Source organism: Mus musculus, chromosome 1 (genome assembly GCF_000001635.26).
Source record: "Mus musculus strain C57BL/6J chromosome 1, GRCm38.p6 C57BL/6J".
In the NCBI taxonomy this organism is placed as follows: Eukaryota; Metazoa; Chordata; class Mammalia; order Rodentia; family Muridae; genus Mus; species Mus musculus.
Window position 1 is genome coordinate 184,510,435 of NC_000067.6, and position 20,173 is coordinate 184,530,607.

At 41.5% G+C, this 20,173-nt stretch overlaps 1 long non-coding RNA gene across 1 annotated transcript in view; it reads right to left on the bottom strand.

The window, feature by feature from the left end:
• Positions 1–17,406: 17,406 nt before the first annotated feature.
• Positions 17,407–20,173, bottom strand: part of 1700112H15Rik (RIKEN cDNA 1700112H15 gene) — a 29,851-nt gene continuing 27,084 nt past the window's right edge. Inside the window, exons 4-6 of the long non-coding RNA NR_040472.1 lie at positions 19,651–19,731; positions 18,403–18,634; positions 17,407–17,636 (exon numbers count right to left, since the gene is read on the bottom strand). This is a non-coding gene — a long non-coding RNA (RIKEN cDNA 1700112H15 gene). The remainder of the gene's footprint in view (positions 17,637–18,402; positions 18,635–19,650; positions 19,732–20,173) is intronic.

The following is a 20,173-nucleotide window of genomic DNA, read 5'->3' on the forward strand; positions in this document are numbered from 1 at the left end:
ATGTACTAGATAAGATGGTTCTGATGTGTGTTCTTTCAATATAAGAAAGTAAGGCAGTGCCAAGACAAACTTAAAGCGTATGCATGTGTTTGCACATACATACACACCACATAGATGTATACATGTGTGTATTCACGTACATACTGATGGGAGGCATCCCAGTAGCAAAGGAGCCCACTGAAGGGACTCTAATAGCAGTCAACACATGAGAATAGAGGAGGTTACTCACTGCAGAAAATATCTATTTATTTGTCCATACTGACAAAATAGATGATTAAATTAATGAGTGAATTAATGAGTAAATAGAAAAGACAGCTCACTCTCCCTCACAGAATCCCAAATGATCGTAGCTACTCCTGACCAGTGGGTCAGACACCGTGACTTCCCTCCAGAGAGCAGAGTACAGCCACGCTGTGTTCCACATCCTGGAACCATCAACCCAACTGTGGTGGTTCGTGGGAATGAATGCGTGCTTTGTGCAGGGTGAAGAAGAAAGTGCACTTTGCTTCTGAGGTCTTCCTCCCAAGAACCCACAGTCCCAGTCTAATCACAAGGAAAAACACCAGAAAAAAAATATAGAAGCACAGCACAGAACAACCAGTGATCCTCAAAGCTGCCAGAATTGCTGAAAACAGACAGATAAAAAATCTGAGAGACTTACCACCAAGAGGGTGAAGGAAATGCAGCAACTGTGTGAAGTGGTGCTTTGGTAGAATTCTGAGACAAAGCAAAGAATTAGGCAAAGCCAGAAATGTTGACTAAACTCTGGGTTTTGGTAAGAGCCAACGGACCCGATATGGTATGTTAGTTTAACAGAGGAAGCATGCTAACACCAGGCATCAGTCATATGAAGACTAGATAACAAGAAAACGGTGGCTTCTGTCCCAACCTCACATTTCCTTCTCTGCATATTTATAACTTCTAAATACTGTCTCTGTGTGTGATGGTTTCTGTGTGCTGTATGTGTACTCTATGTATTTGTGTGTGCTTCATTTGAGACATTTCTGCTTGCCCCGAAGAGTGTACATAGAAGAAAAATAAATAAACCAAGGGGCTCATTCCTAAGTTATTAATGAGAACCATTAGCTGGTGAAGAAGAAAATATGAACTTCAATTCATCAAGAAATTACTCCATTATCTTTTTGTCCATCCAAATTCTTGGTTAACATGACGTAGCATGCCTGTGACACTCATTCAGCTAACCTGCCAGTAAAGTCGTGGCTGTGCACCAAGCCACACTCTCACACGGGGTCATGGGCACACATACACAACAGAGCTGCTTAAACCTCTTGGAAAGATGATGTCCTTCACATGAAATAAGATGACTCCAACAGGCCTCTAGACACGTTGGGGAATTGGCTTTGATCTGGGATGTCTCCCACGTTCTCAGGTTTCCAATGGTGGGGCCTAGGCTGAAGAACTAGCTTGAAGGCCATGAAGCCTTTAGGAGGTGGGTCCTGGCCCACAGAAGTCAGTCCTGATGGGGGCGAGGGGGTTGACGGCTAGTCTCCTCTTTAATTCTATCGTTCATTCTCTGCTTTCTCATCTGCGAGCAGTGAGAGGTCTACCATATGCTCCCACCAGCACAGACCAAGCAAACCCAGCCACCATGTTTTCTCCTCCATGGTGGACTGAAATGTCCCAGGAACCATAAGCCAAGATAAATCAACTGCATGAGTGGTTGCTGACAGGTGCATTGCCATGGCTGCAAGGTAAGTATCAAACTCCCATGAGCTCACACCAAGCTCCTACTGCCTTCCCCTGCACGAGGGTGTTAGAACTCAGGTTTCGCTCAACAGTCAGTCAGGATGTCACCCTCCTAGCCACCTCTCGACTCTGTAACATGGAGAAGACAACAGCATAGACTTGCTACCACCTTCAGACTCTAACACCTGTTGTGTTGTATGTCAGGAAAGAACTTCAAGAACTAATGAGCTGAGGTGCCCTTTTGTAACTAAGGTGCATTTGTCAGTCCATATCTATAAAAGCCAAAATGTTAGCAGGGTTCTCTGGGGTCTCTCAATGCCCTTCAGTTGCTTTAGTGATTGACTGCTCCTGACTTATTCCTCTAAAAAGACTAAGTAATGGTGTATTCTTCAGAATTCCAAATTCTTAAAAAAAAAATCCCACAGGGAATGACAAACACACTTATAATTTACATAATAATGAGTTCTTCAATACACAGTGTCAAGTGTTTTTATTGTTTATCTTAATAATGAGGTTTTCTTTCTATTATGCATCTTCACACAGAAAGCTGAGGATTTGCTGTGGTTTAGATTCATAGGAGAATATAAAGTAGTTCACCAAAGTGTTTTGGGAACTTGATAATATCATGGGCAAAAGTATTTTATAACCTTATAACCCATCCACCCTTGCCTTTAAACCTAGGTACCAAATACCCCTTACCAACTATCACTATCTACTCAGAAAGGCAATGGTTTACTGTGGACATCCTTCGTCTGTTTACCACCTACACATATGTCCTCCTAAATGCCTATGTTTGATGGGAAACTCCTATGGACAACTTGATTGTCACTTCCTTCTGGATTTATTGGCAAAGGCCAGATTGACTTTGGGGGTGGGGGGAACAGAGAACATTTAACCGCTTCTCTGTCCAGAGGTATATTTCACACTTGATTTCTTTGCCAGCACAGCAGGGACCAAGAACTGAGGCAGAATATATAGCGACTGTAGGCAGCTAAAGAAGCTAAAGAGACAGGAAAGCAAAGGAACTCCAGTTGGGAAAACAAGAACTGCTCTGTAGAAATGCCATTTCCTGTATAGGCTTGTATGGTCCTCCCAGAGGATGTGGAGCAGCAAAATGGGGACATTCCATATAGCCTTGACCATTAACAGGACACAGTGGCAAGCTTTGGGTGGTACTGGAGATGGGCTGCAATTTGAGAGTCCATTCTGCCACTTAAGAGCTATGCTATTTGGATCAATAGTTATCTACAAAAGTGGCTCTTCAAGATTCAAGATTATCATATATATCAAGTGCCAGGCATGTTAATAATTTAATACTCATTGACTATAGCTATTCCACAAAAGGATAAGGTGGCTTCTATGAAGAGCAACAAAACGTGTTCAGGGATGACCAGAGTTCCTTAACCCTAATAGACAGTACCATTCATTTATCAAGACATATTTGCTCACCCACAGAATCACTCACAAACAAATCGAGTGTTTGTTAAGTCTCTGAGCTTTAGGATGGTTTGCTACCCAACCTTATAAACAGAAAAATAAAATGTCTCTGAAGTGACAGGCCTTGCCTAGGGTAATACATAAGTAACCAAAAATAGAATGCACACTGCTGAAGAACAAGAATATCATGTCTTACACAGCTGTGACTCCTGCAAGATACAATAATTACTGACTCACTAAGACATCTCCACTGGGAGGATTGTGGCATGAACATAACTAGAGTGATCAAGCACTTTCTCATTGGATTTAAGGTCTACTCCACAAGATGAAAGCCAAACCAGGCACCATGATCAGACTATGAACCTATTCCTAAACAAGTTATAGGCCCAGGGGAATTGTATTACTATTCAGCTAAAGGAACAAAGTATTAAACCAACTCCTAATAATATCTCCTTATACCTATCCATTAATTTCTCTCTCACCCTTTGCCAGAGAAGCTTCTATTTTCAGTAGATATTGATTAACACAGAGACCCACAATTGGTCAAAGCACCGAGAATAAGAGACTGCAGACTACTCAGCCCTAGATGAGACATCTGTATCACAACCCTTCTTCCCAAGCCTTAAGGATCATTGCGGAAGAGACTGTAAAAAACTACAGGAGCCAGGAGTAGTTGGGTGACTACAGGAAACAATAGTTTCCAAATAGAATAGGGGCAATGTACACATGAATCCATAGCAGTTATACCTTGAAAGCTCAAGCCAGACAAACCTTGTATGGAGAAGAGGGGTGGGCATGAAGTTCCATCCCTAGCTTGGGAGCTTTTGGAAATCATTACCTTGAGAGAGAAAGTCACTTTTTTTAAGAGTACAGTCTCTGGTAAGTCAGCCATGCTCCACTGGAAAGTCACACAGCTAAGAGTATATGGGCAACACAAACTGACCTTTATGGATTTAAAAGACAGAAACCACAAAGTCGGGAGGGTAGGGAAGGGGGGTGGATCTGGGAGGTGTTGGGGAGGGGTAGATATGATCACAACACAAATGCGCAAAATTCCCAATGAACTAAAAAAAGAGAAAGAAAATAAAATATTAGACACTTATTTCTAAACCAGAAAATAAACAAAGAAATAAAACAGAATTATGAGAAGATAAGATATGTATATGTGGCATATTTCTTACAACTATGAGTAAGAGAGAAACCTTTACCCTTTGTTAAATGAAATAGTCAATGGTTTTTTTTTTTTTAAGTGATCTGGGACTATAGACAGTTATTTTTGTCAACTCTAGAATTTTGCATCTACTCCAGGACAGGAAGCAATGAGATTCTTGGGAATGTGTACATGGGGGACAGACATCAAGAATATGTCTTTTGCATCAAAGAAAATTGCTCCTCCCTCCCTCTGTCTCTCCTATTGCTTGGTTCATGGCTTGGGAAATGGCTCTGGTCACTTCTTTCCTCCAGACTGGCTTGCCCATTCCTTGAACGTGTGATTATTAACACAATCCAAATCCAACTGGCAAAAGAAAGAATGCACTGTCAAATCTGGTTTCTCTGCAATACTCAATTCCTCCGAGTCCCATTCATTTTTCTTACAGACACTTTCCCTTGTGACCCAAACTAATTTGATCCTCTACCACATCTCTTCAATCGAGAACATCCAAAGCTGTTTAGCAGAGATCCTATAAATAATGCTTCAACAACGCTTAAAGGATAATATTCGGGGAGAAAACCCTGAGCTCTGAAAAGATCCTGGGTAAGAGAGACGGTGTCTAAGATTATATCCCAGGTGACCTAATCCAGTTTGTACTGTTTTGAGAGAACTGGCCTTAGATAGAAACAGTCACAATTAGGACAAACGGGAAAGGAAAACTGGCCTATGGTGTTCTAGCTAGTTTTAACTGTCAGCTTGACACAGACTTGAGTCAGATGAGAGGAAATTCTTTGTTGAGGAATTGTTTCAATCAGATTGGCCTGTGAGCATATGTGCCTTGGGAGTTAATTAATGTGAGAGTGTCCAGCCCTCCATGGGCAGTGCCGTCTCTAACAGGTGGTCCTGGTCTATACAAGTTCCTGAAGCATGAGCTAGTGAGATTTATGCTTTAAGCTCCTCTTCCAACTCCCGTCCATGATGGTCTGTGGCTTATAAGCTGATACAAACCCTTGGTTTTGGTCAGTCTTTGATCACAGCAACAGAATGGAGACTAGAACAGGGGTTAAGTTGTGGACATGGAGAGGTTCCCTGAAAAGGTTGATATTTAGTGACAAAGGAAAGCCAAAGTCATTCACACAGATACCATGTCCCATGCATCTCACACACTTGAGTGGGAGGTGGTGTTTCTTTGTCAAGACACCGGTCATCTGTGAAAGACTGCCATGTAATAGCTGGCTACTTCAACTTCTCTCGTTGTTTCAGTGTTAGTCCCCTCCGGAACATATTGATCACCAATGTTATTAATCAATAATCAATAATATTGATTAATATAGAAGAAATTAGCTTTAATTAATCAATTAATATTGATTAGGTGGATCCTTACAAAGTGATACCATCACAGAGTCCTCATAAACAGGATCATTCTCTTGGTAAGTGACTTCTCTTGAATATGGACTTCCCGGCCTTCAGGACTGTGAGAACATATGTTTCTATTCTTGGGCATTTTTTTTATATTAGCACAAATAGAATATAAAGACTTCCTATGTGTCCTGTTAGACCTGTGGGCTTTTTCCTACTGGTGCCATTGTCCATAAGTGTCTCCTCACTCTAACCTGCACCAGGTGACAAGCTGTGGCCTAACAAAGGTGGCTCAGACAACAGAAACATACTGCTCACTATTCTGAAGACCATGGTGTAACCCAAACCTATTTGATCCTCTACCACGTGGTCTGAAGGTTTCCCTCCATGAAGTCATACGTGGAACCCCTACTGCACAGTGGCATGCTCTGGAGATGGGGCTTTGGGGAATAATGGTTAAATTGGAGGCAAACTGAGAGTGGACCTTTGGGAGCAGATTGGTCTTTATAAGAAGAGCTTGAGGCCCTGTCTCTGCTGGCCACAGCCGTGGGAGGAGAGACAGCTTTAGCACACCAGAAAGAGAGGCCTCATTGGAGGATGCAGCAGTCAGACCTTAGACTTCTCTGCCTGCAGAATCATGGGAAATAAGTTCCTATTGTATACATCACTTGGTACATGGTTTTTTAATAAGACAGTCTGAGCTAATGCAATTAGACAAATGAGCTAATGTGAGCACAGTTAGTTTCTTCTAGAAGTTTCTCCTTAGCTTGTCTATTGCCAGTTTCTCTCTGTGTCTCCATATAATATTCCCTCTGAGTATATCTGTGTCTTTCCTTGTTTCTTTCTTATGAGGAATCAGCCATCTCTAGAAAGGGTCATGTTAATAACCTCGTTTTGCCTCTCTGAGAACCCTTTATCCAAACCTCATCATCTTCTGAGTCCTGGGGTTTGGAGTGTCAGCATGCCTCACTGCCTCAATGTCAGACCAAGTCATTGATTTCACAACTGGATAGGAGATGGTGAAAATACTTCCAAGCTAAACAGACATATTAATCAACCTTAAATGCATCTGTTTTGCAAACCTGAAGTAAAGGAAGGAAAAAAATATTCATCTTAGGATAAATCATGCTCAATAACCTTGAAAACCAGGAAAATCCTGCAAGATTTCGAGAATTTCTAACTATCAGTTAAAAATCACTAGGGCTGGAGAGATGGCCCAGCAGTTAAGAGTACTGACTGCTCTTCTAGAGGTTCTGAGTTTAATTCCCAGCAACCACATAGTGGCTCACAACCATCTGTAATGGGATCTGATGCCCTCTTCCCATGTGTCCGAAAACAGCAATAGTATACTGATTTATATAAAACAAATGAATCTGAAAGAATAAAATAAAATAAAATAAAATAAAATAAAATAAAATAAAATAAAATCATCATGGCCATAAAGAGCTAGGGGTAGATGGTGGGACATTGTAAATCCCAACAGCACTAGGAATCTTCCAATGTGAGTTGGGACAAAGGTCAAGAGAGCGCACATGCTACTCATCTTACTGGAATGTTTTCATTAAGAAATGGGAAAGCTGAGGAGATGGCTCAGTGTATAAAAATACTTACCCCACCAAGACTGGCCACCTTAGTGCCATCTCCAGGATTCACATTGTGGAAAGGCCACACCAACTCCTGAGAGTTGTACCCTGGCCTCCGTTCACACAGTACGGCATGCCCAAGCCTGTAGTTGCACACACACATCACATCACACACCAAACACTACACAATAATAACAAGTAAACGATGTAATTTTTAAAGGAACCGTTTGAACACATTTAAGCTGAGATGTTCCAAAATCTAAAACACTGGCGGACCTAATGTGCTATCACGAACTGAAAATTCCACAGTTTATCTCATGAGATGGGTCCCAAACACAATGCAGGTAAACTAAAAATACGGTACTAACTGCCTTCTGGTATAAATGAAACACACACACATTTCACAGTTCGACTTGGCTCCCACCCCTGAGATACCATATTTGGTGCAGCGAATACTCATCCCCAAATCCAAAACACTCTGACCACAAGCATTTTGGATAATGGATACTTAACCTATGTATTCATTATCGAGTTAACTGTACTATCTATCTATCTATCTATCTATCTATCTATCTATCTATCTATCTATCGAACTCTTTGTTTTTACTCTGTACTGTGTTCTGGTCTACCTCATAGTAACTATGTATGTAAGAATCATGAAGGTGGGCATGCTACAGTGGCTTAGTAACATCGCAGGGGGGTTAAGAAGTGAGCAACGGTAAAGTCAAGTGCCCTTCACCCTCACTTCTGAGGGTGTGGCTGGGGAGGAGTGCTCCCTCTTAGTCTTACCCTCTCAGCAGGATTGAATATAAAGCCAAACTTCAGTCATCTTTAAACAATTCTCCTCTTTTTACTTCAATATTTTATTGCTCACATCAAGTAAATCTGTGTCCACATTGAACATTGAACTGAACAAAACTGAACCAAAAGTATTTACCTTTCACAAAATATGTGGCAGCCACTTGGTTGCTTTGCTTTTTTCCTTACACAGTCCCTTATCCCCAGACTCTGAGTTTCCTTTGGAAATATTGCCAGCGACTGAGGGAAGAGGCACAGTGAAATTTATTTATTCTTCGCCGCTTAGAGCTTTGTATTGGTCTCACACTCTTCCTGTCTGAAACAACCCTATCTTGTCGTTTAGGCACTGGAGCACACATCTGTAAAAGCAATGTGTAGGAGGCTGAGTCAGGATGGCCACCCTGGGCTGTATAGTAAGTTCCAGGCTAGCCTGCTTTACATAACAAGATGTCGCCCTAAATAACTAAGTTCTATTGAATAACTTGCTTTGGGAGACAGTGTAGAGGTGTCAGTCTTCTTGTTAATGCCTCTACACCCATAACCTTTCTGGAGGCCCCTATAACTGCTTTGCTCTGGTGAGCTTGATCAAAAACTCCCTGGATAATGTTATCAACCAGGAAGGTGGGGGAGACACAGGCACTGCATGGGAGTCTATTCAGCCACTCCATCATCAGCCCAGCGCAAAGAGCCTAATTCTTTAGCCGTTGGTCAAAAAAGAAATGAGAAAGAGCCGAAGCAAGACAAACAGGCTGCTATTCCTGGGTACATAAAAATATACCTTTGGAAGTGGTTTAGCCAGGAAAAAAATATTTTTTAGCTCCCACCACAACATTTGTCAGTCTAATTTCTTCCTGAACAAACAGAGCTCTGTTGGAACACAGCAAGGCAAGTTTCTCCAGCTCAAAGGCTTTTTGTTTGCTGTGGAGGTCATCTATCCATGTGGCTTGTCATCTCTGGTCACTTGTTCCTCCAAGCTTAAAGCAAAGACATAAATCGTGCCCACATAATCCCTTCATTTTAAGAGAGGGGACACGGGGACATGTCAGAAGACGCTTAATTGCTGGGAAATGTCTTCGCCCCAGTTTTCTTCCTCGGGAGTCAGCTTACCCCACCACTACCTTTTATTCATGTGGGATATAATGTTATTTCATTTTCCTCTGGTCATCTTACATCCCAGGGGAGTGCTTGACTCATGATATAATTACATGCTCAGCCAGTTCCCACTAAGAGTCACTGCAGGCTGCCACTGCGCCCCACCCCCTGCCCGCCAATCCTCCACTCCCATGCCGAAGAGAGCAGAACTCTGCCAGAAAAATGGTGACACTTTTTGCACAACTGATAATTATTAGGTTTTCAGAGAGTGGTTTGCAATAGTCTCTGGGCCCTGGAGGTTAGTGACGCATTACAGAACCAACCCAATTTGTGGTCTGTGGGTCTGGGCCAGTCCAGTCTGCCTCTGTGCTCTCTGGTGTTTCATGAAATGTTTCCTGGAGGACAGATTTTTAAATGTTTGAGAAACGAGGTTTATTTCACAGAAAATAGGAATGCTGGACTATCGCCATTAGAGATGTGTACAGCGGAGTCTCGTGTCGCCAAAGGTTAAGTCGGGGCAATGGCAGAAGCTCATAACCTATGACCGTGCCTTTCACGCATTGTCTTAAACAGACGAGGCTGTGAAGTCCCAGCTTACGCGGCATATAAGAGGAGGACTCACTGCTAGTTGGGTTTTGCATAAGGCCCAAGTGAGAAGAAAGGTGATGGCGACCTCACCTCTCGTAATTACTTTTGGGGACAGAATCCTTTTGAGAGCTTGCCCTAGTTAATTTAAACTGTTACCTTCATATGGCCTAGAGTCATCTGAGAAAGATAGCCTCAACTGAGGAATTCCCTATACCAGGTTGGTCTGTAAGCATTTCTGTGGGGATTTGTCTTAATTGTCAATTACTATAAGAAACAACAGCCCACTGTGGGTGGTTCCATTCCCTGGGAAGGTAGTTCAGGGCTATATCAGAATTTGGGAGAAAACCAGCAAGCTTGTTTCTGATTCAAGTTCATGTTTGAGTTCCTTCCTTGACTACCCTCAACAAGGGACTGTGACCTGTATCTGAACCAAATCCCTCCTCTTTTAAGTTGCATTTCCTCAAAGGGTTTTATCAAAGCAGTAGAAAGGAAAGCAGAGAATGACCAAAGCCATATTAATGGAGCCATATTAGAACTTTGCTGTACTCCAGATCTCTTACTTTCCTTACATTCCCCACCAACTCCAGCAGCTCCCATTGGATCGTCTTTCTATAACCTTCAAGGTTTAACGGTTTCAAGTTCAAAATATTACTTCCTTGGGGAAGCCCATTTTGGTTTCCCTAACCTGGTGCGCAAGAATTGTGTGGATTTTTAAAAAACCTTATCCCATAGTTCTTACTTTTTCATTCTTCTCAAATTTTGCAATTTTCTCTCACTGGCTTTAAGTGTATCTCTTTTCACTGAACTTCAAATTCTGTGAGCAAAATCATACATTCACACACATATAAATGTGTCAACGTGCCTTCATAAATGCATATTTTACTCCTAAACCTGAGATTTCACAAGCCCTTGCCACCAAGTTTTATGTGAAGATGTGTTATTTATCACTAAAGTTATTAGCATTATCACTGTCATTAATTGAATGGTGTCATTAATTAAATGTTACTGAGCAGTCGCTCAAGAAAGCTTCTCACTTTTGAAACATGTGGCCTGCTTCCTCAGTGTTTGTCTATTGTTCTCACAGGGTTGTTTCCACATGTGCCATAACAGACCCAGAGTCCTTCTAAAAACAAAACCCTAAGGAGAAAAGACTATATATTTTCCTGTCATTTTAATATTGTCCTTCTAATGACCACAGAGCTGATCCAAATTGCTTTTTTCCCAGAAGGTCCTAGGAACTTCACACTCGTAATAGGATTGGATCAAGATCACCCAAGACACTGGGTCAAAAATAGCCTATTTTCCACCCATTTTTCTTTTTCACCCAAAATGATCTCCCTGGAGAAAAATCTACTGGGTGACCTTATATTGCACCAAGATGAGCCATGGGGCCCAGTAAGAAAAGGGGTCAAACGGTCAGAAGCAGGGAATGGAGGACTAACTCCACTCCTCTTGGAGAAGGCTAGGTATGAGTGACAGGGGTCCGGGTATCTGAGCATGGTGTCTTCTCACACTCTTCAGTCCCAACCGTCCTGTGCTAACTGATAGCTGGTATATCATATTTCCCTCCAAGACTAAAAGGAAGGAATCCTGTGGAGTCTGTCCTCCAGCTGGCTTCCAGGCTCCACTTCTCAGACTGCCTGGAGGCAGCTCGCCGGCCTGCTTCTCAAACGCTACTGAAAATGCTCTGTCCTGAGAGGTAAGAGAGCTGAGCTTACGTCCCAGCCCCCACTCGGGAACTTGAGTATTTAAACAAGGATTCTATATCTTTGCATCTCAGTAGCTATAAAACAAGGACAATGCTGAATTCCTCCATATGCTTATTGTGATCGTTTAAATGATGCTGGTAGCAATTTTACTAATAATGATGTTTCCAAAAGCACAGAGCCTAACACTTTATAAGATCCCTGTATTCCCGGGCTCTGCTGAATTAAAAGTACCCAGGATAGTTCATAAGCTGATCAAAATACGAATTTTAAATTTTGAGTCAACATCCAAAGTTGTCCTCTGACTGCCACACATGCGACATGATATGGGCCCACATTCAAAAGACATTAATATACAAGAACACACATACACACAGGGAGAGACAGAGACAGAGATAGAGACAGAGAGAAAGGGAATGTTTAAATAGTAATAAAATAAAATGGATGTCAGTGTCAAATACATTTTTAAGTAGCGCTCCTACCATTGGAAACACAACTGAGAAGAAGGTCTCAGCCTTAAAGAGACTTTGGTTTAGTCAATGAGAGATCAGATAGATAACAGGTCAGGAGTCAGACAAAGCAAAGTGATAAAGACTGATCATCATGCGGACGATCTGAAAAGCAAATGTCTCAAACATCACAGACAGCAGCCATCCCTGGGGGTAGAGCTAACATAGAAATTTTCAGAGGGTATGGTCTGATGTTTGCTTCTCTACAACTTTTCCGTGTAACGAGCAGCTCAGGGTCCTAAGGAAACTGAGTTGCTCTGTTTTACAACTGCCTGGATTGAGCATGATACCCCTGGAGGGCTTCTCCAGGACTATCTCCATACCTCGGTCAGCTGGAGAGTCAGTTAGGCTAGTCACTGCTGAGGACAGTAGACAGGGAACTTGGTTCTCTTTTCTGTGACCTTAAGTCCTGTGTCGAGCTACCCTGCTGTCCTTACATGGATGTCTCAGAACAACATTCCAAGAGGGTGAAAGTGGAAGGCACAGAGTCTCTTGAGACTCGAGCTACACAACGCACAGGAGATCATTTCCATCTCAGCTGCCTAGTCCAGATGAAGGCCAGGGAGGGAAGGAAGTGGCAAAGTCACATTGCCGAGAGGCAGGCACACTACGGGGAGAGCTGGTCACCATTCAGAAGCTTGGTAGAGCTTATATTTGGAATTATGTACACATACATTTTCCACATTCCATATCATTCAGCTGCTGGGGGTGGGTAAGAAATTTTGGGAACTTTAGTAACTAATACAGGGCCTAGAACAGAGCATGATATCAATAAAGATAGGTAATCGATACAGGAAAAAAACAAATTATGAGTAGTGCGTATAGTGGCTGATATGATAGTAAGGATGCTACTGTTGACTTCCAATCCTGGGATGACAGAGTAACAGAGAAGACTGACTGACCTAAAGAGTGAGAAAAGGGAAGAGATAAAATGGCGGCTGCCAGACACCACACAGCAGAGTCTGGGGAAGGAAATCAAACCAGGCGGACCCTGTGTGTGCTCCATATCACTCTCCGTGCACTTTCCACAAAAGTGCCCAAGCAAGGGGAGCCAAACAAAGCTCAGGGTGTCTGACCACCCAGAATTCACAGAGAAAGGACCCAAAGAAAGAAAGAACAAGAAAGAACTGTCCTACACGTCCATATCCCCTTAGAGTTCCACAGAGGACTAGGCAGCACGAACTTATGAAGAAACTGTGGAGGCCAAGGAAAGAAGTAGCAGGCAGAATGAGTGATTCCAAGGCCAGAAACAGAGGCAAGAATAGTCCATTCTCTTAGAGCAGAGAGACCTCGCAACCCAGGAGTCAATAAATAGAAACTTTAAAAGACTATTGGCTTAGGAGCTAGCTCATGTGAACCACAGATCAAAATCTGCCCTGGATACACCGTTCAAAAACTTCCAATCAGGCTGCTGAAATATAGGTTAGTTTCAACCTACAAGTACAACCCAGTACAAACTTCAGAAATAATTAACAGAATATTTAAAATATGAAGTTATAGTATCCAATAACATAAGCTATCAAGCCAGAATCTCATACAAAATTGCCCAGAATGCACTTGGGTATAAGACTGAACCAATCAGTGAAAACTGATCAAAGGAGGACACATAATTAAGTCACTATATAAAACCACCAAGACTTCTGTAACTAAGCTCCAAGTGTGTAAGACACTGGAAGAAAGTAGAATGGACCATAATAGGGAAGTTACATAAAATACTTATGAAGATCACAGGCAAAACTTACCTTGGATAGTGTAAGAATATACTTTAAAAGAGATTGGACCATAAGCTCCCATTCCACAGTCCTGAATGCTAAGATATTATGGATCAAAACCTTAGTTTTTTTAAAGATATTTTTATTAGGTATTTTCTTCATTTACATTTCAAATGTTATCCCCAAAGCCCCCTATACCCTCCCCCCGCCCTGCTCCCCAACCCACCCACTCCTGCTTCTTGGCCCTGGCAATCCCCTGTACTGGGGCATATGATCTTCGCAAGGCCAAGGGCCTCTCTTCCCATTGATGGCCGACTATGCCATCCTCTGCTACATATGCAACTAGAGACACAGCTCTGGGGGTACTGGTTAGTTCATATTGCTGTTCCACATATAGGGTTGCAGACCCCTTCAGCTCCTTGGGTACTTTCTCTAGCTCCTTCATTAGGGGCCCTGTGTTCCACCCAATAGATGACTGTGAGCATCCACTTCTGTATTTGCCAGGCACTAGCATAGCCTCACAAAACAGAGCTATGCCAGGGTCCTGTCAGCAAAATCTTTCTGGCATATGCAATAGTGCCTGGGTTTGGTGGTTGTATATGGGATGGATCCCTGGGTGGGGCAGTCTCTGGATGGTCTTTCCTTCCGTCTCAGCTCCAAACTTTGTCTTATAACTCCTTCCATGGGTATTTTGTTCCCCATTCTAAGAAGGAGCAAAGTATCCACACTTTGGTCTTCCTTCTTCTTGAATTTGATGTGTTTTGCAAATTGTATCTTGAGTATTCTAAGTTTCTGGGCTAATATCCATTTACCAATGAGTGTATATCGCGTGTGTTCTTTTGTAATTGGGTTACCTCACTCAGAATGATATCCTCCAGATGCATCCATTTGCCTAAGAATTTCATGAATTCATTGTTTTTAATTGCTGAGTAGTACTCCATTGTGTAAATGTACCACATTTTCTGTATCCATTCCTCTGTTGAGGAACATCTAAAACCCCTAGTTCTAACATTTCTAAACTCTAAAATGACAAAAGATGAAAATTCAAAGAAGTACTTCTGGGAAAAATAACTTTAAAAAGTATTTAAGAGGCATGACTTATACTTGTATTAGTATTTTGGTCACCATACAAATATGGTGTCATTGTGATCTTATCTCATATATATATAGGCCACTCCCCAGTAATCATGCCTTCTGCTTTCATGAGGTATGTAAGCTGTTAGCTTCTCTTGTTCTCTCTTCCCCTTTCCATTAGAGACTTTCCTCTCTTCTATATATGTGTATATCTATATATGCATATGTCCTGCACATACATGCACACACACACACACACACACACACATACACACATCTCGAGTCTGTACATAAGAGAAACATAAATTAGTCTGAGTTGGCTCTCTTCCTTTAGCACAATGATCTCCAATCCCATCCATTTTCCTGAAGTGTCATAATTTTATTTTTTTATAGCTGTATCAACCTCCATTATGTATTTATGCACCATATTTGTTTAGCTGTTCTTCTTTTAAAGGACATGTAGGCTAGTTCCTACCAAGACCAAATCTTGGTCTCTCAGTCACTTTCCTCATTGCTATGACAAGGTACCTGAGAACAGTAACTTGAGGAAGACAGAGCTTATGCTTGGCTCACAGTCTGACTTACAGTTCATGGTGGAGGTGGCATGACAGGAGGGGCTGTGACGCAGCTAGTCCCATGGTAGGTCCTATGGCATCTATAATCAGGAAGGGGAACGAGATGAGTGAGTGCTCTCGTACTCACCATACTTTCTCCTTTTCCTTCAGTCTTGGACTCCTCCCCCTGGCATACAACCACCTAAATTCAGAGTGGGTCTCCCCATCTCCAGCCAATCACAAAGCTCCCTCACAGACATGCCAGAGGCTTGTCTCCTAGGTATTCTAGAGCCTGTCAAGCTGTCAATCAGCATTAACCATTCACAATTAGTTGTTGCAAATCGTGTTTCAATGAACTGGGATATGCAAATCTCTCTGCAGAATTCTGATTCAGAATCCTTTGGGTCAGCATCCAGGAGTGGTATAGACAAATTATACGGTATAGACGGATTATACGACCGTTCTATTTTTCAGATTTTGGAGGAACCTTCGTATTGATGATGTTCCTAGTGGCTATATATCCATTCACATTCCTCCCATTTATATGGATTCCTCTCATCATATGCTTGTCAGCATTTGATTTCAGTGTTAGATATTCTACCTGGGGTGAGACGGGTTCTCAAGACAGCTATAATTTGCATTTTTCTGGTGGCTAAGGATGTTGGATACTTTTTTCAAATAGTAATCGGCCACTTCTATTTCTGTCCTTGAGAACTGTCCATTCAATTCAGTACACCCGTTGCTGACTGAACCGGTATGTTTTAGTACTTAGTTCTAAGTATTAACCCCCTGTGGTATGCACAGCTGGCAAAGAACTTGTTCCTGCTCTGTAGGCTGTCTCCTCACACTGCTCAGTTTTTTCCATTTTACAGAAAACTGTTGATTCCAGTTTGCTCTCTCTGCATCATTCTTGCACTTGAAGGTGTGATTTCTCAGTTTCTTATTCTTGTAGCTCACACTGCTCAGTTTTTTTCATTTTACAGAAAACTGTTGATTCCAGTTTGCTCTCTCTGCATCATTCTTGCACTTGAAGGTGTGATTTCTCAGTTTCTTATTCTTGTAGCTCACACTGCTCAGTTTTTTTCATTTTACAGAAAACTGTTGATTCCAGTTTGCTCTCTCCGCATCATTCTTGCACTTGAAGGTGTGATTTCTCAGCTTTTATTCTTGCAGCTATGCCTGCTTGCTCCCACGTTTCCTACCTTGCTGGACTCTTCTTGCCCTAGAACCGTAAGTCCAAATAAAGTCCTGTGAGTTGCTTCTAGTCATGGTGTTTTATCACTGTAACAGACAGAAAAGTAACTAAAACAGAGGGTAAATAAGTGTATGTGTATATATATATATATATATATATATATATACACACACACACACATAAGTGTGTGTGTATGTGTGTGTGTGTGTGTATGTGTGTGTGTGCTCTCTAAAGATCACAGCACATACCACTGAAATAGCAAATGCTTTTGTATTCACAATAGCAACTATTTAGCAAGGGTATGAAAGAACTGGCATCTTCCCACACTGAGAGTGTAGGAGATGTAAGATTATACAACTATTTTGAACAGCATATATTTACACATTTATTTATAATAGCAGACATACCACCCCTTGCATTTATCTAAGAGAAATAAAACCACACAATCATGCATTAAATAGTGTTTTCATTCACAGCAGATCACATACACAATAATAGCGATAAGATTGTTAGCCAGTGACAGCACAGTCACTTTAGTATGTACCCAGTGATGTTTACACAGAATATCCTTGTTGTTCAATGTTGCATGAGTGTGTACTCACACAAACTTTTGCACGTGAATGTTCACAGAAGCCTTATATATAATATAAAAATGTGGAACTAAATTAAGATATGAATAGGTAAATAAATTCTTATACAGTTCATATAATGGAATACAACTCAACAACACAAGGAAAATAACTCCCAATATATACAACACAGATAAACGTCAAAAACAGCTCTATGAGTTGAACAAGGACAGTTTTCAAAGACAGTGTGTCCTATGCCTACATTCATATAAAACTCCAGGAAATGGCATCTACCCTATATCAGAAGAACATGGGTTAGGTATATTAGATTTTTTTTCTCATGTGATTAAACAAAATATCTGACCCAGCAACTCAAGGAAAGGAGAGTTTATTTAGTTTTAGAGGATAAAATCCACTGTGGAAGGCACTTGGCAATGGTCTTCACATTGCACCCAGAGTCTGGCAGCGGTCACCAATGGTCACACCCAGCTGGCTTTCTCCTTTTTCCCTTTTTGATCAGTCCAAGGTCCCAGCCCATGTGACAATAGCAACAGTCTGGGTTGTTTGTCCCTCCTCAGTTTAACCTTTACAGAAAACTCCCTAAAAGATACACACAAAACTGTCTCATAGGTGATCCCAAATCCAGTTAAGTTGACAATAAAAAAAAAAAAAAATCAGCCATTATAGGAACTTCTCTTATCAAGCATGTTAATTTTAAACTATACCATTTCACCCCTAGTCTCCAAAGGCTCACGAACATCTCATAATACAAAATGCATTTAGTCCAATTTCCAAAATTTTTATAACCATCTTAAAACTGTAAATAGCCCTAAATCTCTAAAGACAAACTGTTTTCGGTGAGCCCTGATAAACTTTAGAAAACAAAAACCAACCAACCAACACACCAAGTTATCTACCTCCATATTCAATACCACAGAATACACATTCTCATTCCTAAAAGGAATAGTGGAGCCTTATCAAGGAAAGACTAGAAATAAGTAAGACCCAAAGCCAACAGGGAAGAGACCAAGCTCCACGCACAACATCTGGAGATATTGATGGCCTTATCTAGGTCCAATGGAAATTAGAGAGCCCTATCCCTCCAGCTTGCATTGAGCACATGTGACCTCCAGCTGCCTCCATTCAGTGACTACAACTTTACTTGATGAATGCCTCGTGATTTTGGCTCCTCTTTTATTCTGGGGACTCTGTTGATCCTTAGGCCTCATTTTCACAGTTCCCGTATAGCTCAGTCCGGAGCTCTCTGCAGGAACTCTGGTGCTGCCACACATATGCCCAACCTCAGAGATATTCTGCAACTTTGATGGATATCTCTATGACCCATTAACTCTCACATTTTACATGCCTGGAAAAGCAGCTCCGTGTAGACGAAGACAAATCCTACTACCAGCTTGATGTACTTTGGCCTTGCATCACATCTGCAGTACTAGTTTTTAAAAAGCAAGAACAAAACCTATTTGTGAAAACGTAGTTGAGTAAGTAGCTATTTGAGGGTCACAACTTTCAACTCCACTAAGTAACAAACAGGTGAGCTGGATAGTAGAAACAACTGTATCTTCAAAACAATTTCTCCAGGGCTGTGGATCAAAGAGAGAAATGTTAGCAGAGGCTCTGTGAGATGCACTTTGGAATGGGAAAGTGAACATATTAGAGGAACTATAAGAAATAAATAGGTCAGACCTGAAAATCACAGACTAGAAACAATAGGGAGAAAGTAATGCGGGCTCCCAGCAAACTTTCTGATCTCCATTTCTTCACATATACACCAAGGAACAGGACTGCCAGATTGTGCGAGTATTCCAGATGTGTGTGTGTGTGTGTGTGTGTGTGTGTGTGTGTGTGTGTGTGGTACTTCCATACTCCTATCCACATTAACTATATTAGTTATGTTTCTATCAGTAGTGTACAAGAATTCTATTTTATTCACATTACCTTCTACCTTTGTTTTGTTAGTTGTTGTTGTCTTTGTGTGTGTGTGCGTATGTGTGTGTGTGTGTGCTCTGTGTGTGTGCTCTGTGTGTGTGTGTGTGCATGTGTGCATGTGGTAATATCCATCCTAACTGGAGTTACATGACATGTCATTGTAGATTTCTCTGATTGATAGTGAAACTGAACGTGTGTGTGTGTGTGAAAGAGAGAGAGAGAGAGAGAGAGAGAGAGAGAGAGAGAGAGAGAGAATGTGTGTGAATATATGCAACTAGATAATTTGGCAATGTGCACATAAAAGAAAGCACTACAATTCATTGTACTGAGGATGCACAAACATGACATGTTGGTTACATTTTAATATTGTTAAATTAATTTGTACTTGGTGGACTCTACGGGATGTGAAGAGACTGTTGTTTTAAGGGACTCTTAACATCACCTGTAACCTTAGCCTTTGGTATTCAAGGGAAGTTAGACACAAGTCTAGCTTAACTGCATGTTTCACATCTCTGTAGCTTGAACTGATGTGAGAGCTGGTTGGGATTCCATGGGACACTGGAGAACGAAGGCAGAGGTATACCTTCCAGCTTCTTGCATGTTTCAACCCAAACACTCTGTATTGGTTATTCTGTCTCTGTGACCACAGTACCTGACAGAAGCAACTTACAGCAGAACAGCAGGCACACCTCAGCTCACAGTAGGCAGGCAGGCAGTAGCATGCAGCAGAGTCTGTTTGCAGCACAGAGGACTATAAGAAATAAATATAAATAATATTAAATAAAATTAATAAATAAATATAATATAATATTAATATAAATATTAAATAATTTATAAATAAATGTGATGAAGCCTGAATGTCATGGCCTCATCCTCTGACACTGTAAGCAAACCCCAATTATATGCTTTCTTTATAAGTTGCCTTGGTCATGATGTCTCTTCATAGCCATAGAACAGTGACCATGACAACATGCAGATTCAGGCTCACCACTGAGGGATCTGCTACCTTCTCTCAGCTCAGCCAGCTTTTATCCAATCAGTGTATTTTTCTGTCCTTCCAGAAAACTCTCCATTCCAAGAATCCTGTTCCCACTCAAAGGAAGGAATGAGATTTCTCAGGGTGCTCAGACAGAGATGATAGAAGTCTGCAAGGGTGGGTCTCCACTATCCCACAGGGTAGTAAGTCCAAGAAG